Raw genomic sequence first — 7,147 nt, forward strand, 5'->3', positions numbered from 1 at the left:
AATTTTGCCTGATGATTTCAACATACGTGCATACACTCTCGCTATCTTCGTTAATTTCTGTTTTGATTCCATTCTACAAGTTACAGTAAGTTCTAATGCAACGCTAAACCCTAATTTCTTTCTTTGATCCTTCATGATTCTTGATATGAAAAAGAGAACATAATTCCTTCCGTATATCCTATATCTGCATCATTGCATGTTCTGAAGTTTGATTTCATAATGTTCCACCTCTAATCCTCTATTTGTCTGAATTATCACAGGGATTTCTGAAATATCTTGTGACGTGCTGAACTGTTAAAGAGGTAACTAATTCTCGTTTCGATCTGCATTTTATTCTTTTATACGATCGATAACAGTTTATATGTTCATACGATTTCATTTTCATTGTTCCTTTGTCATCAGATGTATTAGCGTTGCAATTTAGATCGTTCGCATCAAAATTCGAGCGAACTTACTGAAGAATTTTGGATTTCGTCTCCTTGATATTCAATCTTTTGGACCTGAAAATTTGCGCGTCTAATTCTTTTGCAGAAAATTTGTCGGTTTAAATGGATCTGAAAAGCCTTAGACAAGAATTTGATCGAGTTGCCGAGAAACAAGAACTATCCACGACTAAATACCACCAACTGATTGATAAGGTTGAAGATGAAATTAATAGCGCAATCACCGACCTTCAATCTGCAGCCGACGACACCTCCTCTATCGATCATAAATCAGTGATCAAGCACCTGATAGACAAGCTCGCTGCATATAGTGTAAAAGAACAGTTAAAGATGGTGAAGAAGGACCTAAAAGTTGATCTTGAAAACTACCCAAAAATCTTGGGCAAATTCTTTGAGACAGATATATCAAAAGCATACATGAACGTGGAGTTTGACTCGCATACAGTCAACCAAATCATTCTAAACCTACTTTACCATGAACGTCTCTTTGATGTCGCAGATATTTTGTTAAACGAATCTCAAGAACCCGATATTTTTCGGGTAAGAAGTAAATATTCAGAAATGCATGAGATTCTTGACGCATTGAAAGCTAGAAATCTGGAACCTGCTCTGAGTTGGATGTGTGTTAACCGTCAGAAACTTCACCAGGCTGGGTCAAAGCTTGAGTTTGACCTCCGGCGACTTCAATTCTTGGAGATTTTTAAAGCAAACCGATCGGAGGCAAACAACTTTGCCCAAACTCACCTTTCCCCATTTGTTTCAATTCGCAGTAATGAGTTTTTACAAATCACGGGCTGCTTATTATGGCCGGGAGATCTCGAAACTTCACCATATTCCGACTTACTATCGCCGGAAAAATGGACGGAGGTGAGCCAAGAGCTGATGGTCCAATTCTATAGTTCGATGGGGATGTCCTTGAAGAACCCTTTGGCGGTGGCTGTGGAGGCCGGAGCTCAAGGGCTGCCGACCTTTTTGGAGTTTGCTAATCTGGCGGTGATCAGTAGGGAGGAATGGGCGGCAATGAAGGAGCCTCCGGTGGATGTGGAGTTGGGAAAAGAGTTTCAGTTTCATTCGGTTTTTGTTTGTCCGGTGACCTGGGAACAAAGCGATAAAAAGAATCCGGCGGTGATGTTGCCTTGTGGTCATGTTTTTAGTTGGCAATTCATTAGGAATGTGTCGAACCAATGGAGACAGGTGTTTAAATGTCCGACTTGTTGTGTTCTTGATGTGTCGGCTGCTCAGTGCCGGCAATTGTTTTTGTAAATGTTGGATTTGAGTCGATGATTTTGTTGTTTGGAGCGGATTAGGGACATTGTATCGTATAACATCGTACATACTATCATACATACTTATAAAACTAGCATTTTTTCTTGAACCTTATGCATTTGAAACCCCCGTAAAAATTTGCAAACACCTCATGCATTTAAAACCTCATATTTTAATGAATACCACTCAAAAGTCTCTTAATAATGATTAACAAATCAAAGGTTTTATAACTTATATAATATATTTGTGTTGGTTTGAGGGCTTTGAACAATTTTTCGAGCCATGTTATTATGTTGAAGTTTTTAATTTGTAAGTTTGTTATATACTAATTCTTCTTTGTATTTTCTTGATTTAAGTATTCTTTTAAGAATATCATTGTATGTCGTGGTTGAAATTTTAATGTAAATTAGATTAGATTCATGTTATCGATCATATGTTATGGAAGATGATATATATAATATTTAATTAACTATTGTATACATGTTTGTATGTTCATGATGCTTCAAAACAATAATTAATTAAAAATCATGGATATGTCATATTATCCATATTATACATGTAAGCCTTTTTTAAAATGCAAATTGTCTATCTTATCATTTTATATTTTAGTATATGTTTAACATTTTAATTATAACAATAAGTGTTTTTTAAAAGTTTCTTTCACTTATTAATAATAACAAGTGGTTTTAAAACTAATAAGCAATAATTATAAATAATAAAATCAAATTACATGGATATATCATATTATCCATGCAAGTCTCTTTTGAAATACAAATTGTCTATCTTATCACTTTATTATTTAGTGTATGTTTCACATTTTAATAATAATATTAAGTGTTTCTTAAAAGTCTTCTTTAACTTATTATTAATAATAAGTGGTTTAAAACTAATGAATAACAATTTTAAATGATAATAAAATCAAATTATAAATTACATTTAGCTACAAATAAATTGTATTTTAAATGAACATCATTATTGAAATTAGAAAATGATCGCATAAGTAAAAATATAATTAATCAATAATAATAATTGTTAAAAATAATACTAAATAGATAATTATATTTAATTCTTTTAATGAGGAATATGTGTTGATGTCAATGAATATTATTGTTCAAAATAATAGAGATTTATATATATATATATATATATATATATATATATATATATATATATATATATATATATATATATATTAGTGTAAAAATATTATCTCAAAGTTAATGTCAATAACATAACCATTTTAAACATATAGTTTTCAATATGTTAACAATATATTTTTAATCTTCGCTGCGCAACGCGCAGAAATTCGTCTAGTGCCTTTATAATTGTCGCAAAAGACTTGAATTTTTGTCCAATTCTTGGAGATAGTTTTGTGTTCACCATTTTCTAACATAGAATGGAAAAAAAGTGTTACGAAAAGAGTAGTTTCTTTGTGTTTTTTTTTGCCTCAATACAAATCTTCTTTTATGGCTATTATTCATTAACATTGATGAAAATAGGGAAGTTAAATCTATCGGGAAACACATCATCCATAATTTAAAAAAATAATTGAAGGAGTAATGAGTTGGAATTTCTAGTTGTTATTCAATTTATCCATAATACATAGTTTAAGTAATTTTTCTCTTGATTATATCATTTATATTTCATTACACATAATTTAAAAAAATAATTGAAGGACCAATAAACTTTGTTTTCTCCTATTTTCATTACACATTAGGCCTATGAAACCTCTTAACATCATTTATATTTCCACTTCTCATTGTGACGTCATCTTAACATCATACCATTTTAAATAGGAAATGATCACCACACCTCCACACCAAAAAATAATAATAATTTATTGTCATCATTTTTTTTTCTTTTTATTTTTGAGTTCTTTTCTTTTAAATAAATATAAAAACAACTATAATTTTATAAAACATACTATTAAAATAAAACATATTTAAATATAAATATAACATGTATATTAATAAAGACATTACAAGACATAAACGTTTGTTTCATTCCTTGTGATTTCTATTGAATATTTTGCTTCATGTTAGTAGATGAGCTACATCTTCATCTAGTAGATCTATAATGTAATACTTGTACATCATTGCGATGAACATATCATCATCAGATGATTATTCAAATAGATCCATAATACAAAAAAAAAATTATTGGAAATTTGTATAAAAATATAAGAAATATAATAAGAGTTGTGTGTTAAAAAATGTATGGATTGTGTTATATTTATATGAAAAAAAAAATATAATTTTTTTTATTGCAATCGACCGTGTGGAACTGTCATACATACTTAATTCATCCCGTTAAACAACGTTATGTCTGCAATGCATGTTGCCTTAACGCCTAATGGGGGTGGTGTTTGTTTGGCCTTAACGACGTTGAGGCTTTGCCACATCGGCTCTTTTACGACGTTTTGGCTCATACCAACTATTCTTGTAGTGGATTTCAACCACATGAAATGATATTTCAAACTTTATATAACGGCAACCCACATCCAATATTATATAATATATTTATTTATGTTCATATAGTCAATTTATCTTTAAATATATGATCTATCGAGACTTTGATAATAAAAACCCTCCGGAAATACCACATAAAGTTGAAATCCACTTAATATTGTAATGAAACGAAAACAAAGTTTATTAGTCCGTGTAGTATAATTAAAGATAAAATGACCTCGCCTTGTTCCTGAGTTTTTTTTTTTTTTTTTTTAATTTAATAAATGAAAAGGAAATAAAATATTGACAGAAAGAAAGGGAGGGTAAGAAAAATTTTAGTTATTCAGTGTTCCTGAGTTCGAAGGAAATGAAAAGAAAATTTTAAATTTTTGTGTTCCCGAATTAGGAGGAAAAGAAAATAAAACTTAAAGATTTTCTTTTCCCTCACTTTCTTCCAAAATCCACCCAATTTTAGAGAAAATTTTGGAAGGAAAATATGACTCCAAAATCATTTCATTCCCCTCACTTTCCTTCCATTAATAAAACTTGAGAACACGATTTTCCTTCGATTTCCCTCACTTTCCCTCCATATTTTTCCTTAAGTAGAACTCGGGAACAATACGTTAAGAGAAATTTAAGAGATAAAGATGCATAATTTGTTACGTTAACCCTTCTATTAATTAGTTTATTTATTTATTTATTATTATTAACTTTTTTAAATTTGCATTGCACCTTTTTATCACAATAATTTTATAAATTATATTAACACAAAATTATACCAAATCGATTATTCGTATATACTTAATTCGAATTATGTTATTTTATTAGAGAAAAAAATTATTAAATAAATATATCACATTTATAAAACATTTTTGAGAAGTCATTTCACTTGCATTTATAAAAAAGAGAAAACATTTATTAAATAAAAAGATCACATTTATAACACATTTTTTGAGAAAGCATTTCACTTGCATTTATAAAAATATTATGGGGGTGTTTGAGATTGCTTTTAGAATGACTTTTGCCTTTTAACTTTTTCAAAAAGTCAAAAAGATGTTTGGGTAATAGAAAAGTTCTTTTTAAAATGACTTTTTGCATAGAGTAAAATGAGGGTTTTAAAAAGTCACAAAACCTGACTTTTTGTGATTTTACATGTAAAAGTTAAGCTAAAAGTCCTTTTGATAATCCAAACACTTTTTAAAGAGCTTCTTTTACAAAAAGTCCTCTTACAAAAAGTCCTTCTACAAAAAGGACTTTTGATGTTTAAAAGCAATCCCAAACACCCCCTACATACACATCTGAAATAAAGTTCGCACTACACTCATGCATTGGAATAAAATTCGCATAACATATTTTGTTAGTTACCTTTTCGGTTTTTAAGATTATATTTTATATTTATTATCAATTAATATCATTCTAATACGTAAGATTTAATAATTATTACATTTATAATGTAACTAGCAAAATAAAATAAAAATGTATTAACCTAAAAGTTAGGGAGCAAACTTGTCATGTGAAAGTTCGATATTTTTTGGTGTAAATTTATAGAATAACACCAAATTTAATGTATTAGTCTAAATGGTGTGGTAATGGTTTTACCTATGGAAAAAGCATTTCACATAGGCATTACATAAGATTTTTTTTACCAGTTTTCGTCTATGACTAAGATGTGGTGATGGTTTTAGTAGGGTTTTTAGGTTACAATCAATTTGTACATGCAAAATTTCACTTAAATTTTAAGGATACATCCAACCTAAATTGGATCTATGTATTTTCTCAATTAATAGGAACATACTTATAAAACAAAAACTATAAACCCTATCAAATCAACTTCATGAATAGAACTACATACATTTTGCTTAAGTCGAATTAAGACAATAAAAAACTCTTGATAATCTTTTTGAAAAACTAGTTCCAAAAGTATCTTCGCCTTTAATGTGTCACACTCAAAACACAAGAAACTCTAAGACTGAAGGAGAGAGGGGAGAGATGAGAGAAAATTTAGATTTTCTCTTATGGTATGCTTAGGCCGAAAATACCTAGGGGTATGTCCATTTATATAGCTGCTTGATAATCTCAAAAATCCTAGATCTTAGCTTAAAATAATAATATTTCAAATTGGTATTTATCTAATTTTCTTTTATCAGTTGGAGGCTCCAGAAGCTCTATCAAGAGCCTCCAAAACCGTCCAAGGGTAGGAGGATTCTAGATCCTCTTTTTTGTTCAACTATTAAACAATTGCAGTTCTGTCCTTATACCTTTAATTAATTCTAGTTAACCCATAATTAATTTTAAATTAATTTTGATTAATTCTTGATTATCTATTACTATTTCTAATTAATATATTAATCATATAACATATCAATAAACCATTTATCTCTTTTCTTTTATCAATCCAAACTATTTCCTAGTTTTGACGGCAGCTAAAAAAAAGACTTTATTTTTATTCATCAAAAGTATATAAATTTAGTTAGGATCTTAGACACCTTAATCCAACATGGTTTACTTCTGAACTTTTTTTTAGTTCATAAAAAAATATGAACTTTTTTTTATAAAAACCATTAATATTAATTAAAAGTAACATGAAATTAAAAATTGCATTTTACAAACCTAGAAAAAAAATTAAAAATTACATTAAAAACCTAAAAAAAATAACATGAAATTAAAAATTACAATAAAAACCTAGAAAAAAAAACATAACATTGAAATTTCATTTGAGTTGTAGATTATATTTTTCTCAAATAGACTCTTTGGCAGCCTTAGTCGCTTCTTGAACTTTAGGGTCGAGGTGTTTCACATCTTGTATTAACATGAATTATTCCATGAGTCGGACGGTTTCAACCATATGTTTCACCAAAGTTGTATTCAATTATGTCATTTGCGCCATCATTTCCTCCGATTTGGTTGGCCGTCTGCTTCCGACCGACGAATTTGAAGATGTCGCTTTTCATTTTCCTTTTGCTAGATTTTTTGCTTTGTCCCTTCCCATGG

The 7,147-nt window shown here is 29.2% G+C and overlaps 1 pseudogene; it reads left to right on the forward strand.

Annotated features, from left to right (window-relative positions):
• Positions 1–548: 548 nt before the first annotated feature.
• LOC145113139 (protein RMD5 homolog pseudogene) lies at positions 549–1,706 on the forward strand (annotated as a pseudogene).
• Positions 1,707–7,147: the final 5,441 nt, after the last annotated feature.

The sequence above is a fragment of the Lactuca virosa genome, chromosome 5 (genome assembly GCF_052849685.1).
Source record: "Lactuca virosa cultivar CGN04683 chromosome 5, Lactuca_virosa_CGN04683_v6, whole genome shotgun sequence".
NCBI lineage: Eukaryota > Viridiplantae > Streptophyta > Magnoliopsida > Asterales > Asteraceae > Lactuca > Lactuca virosa.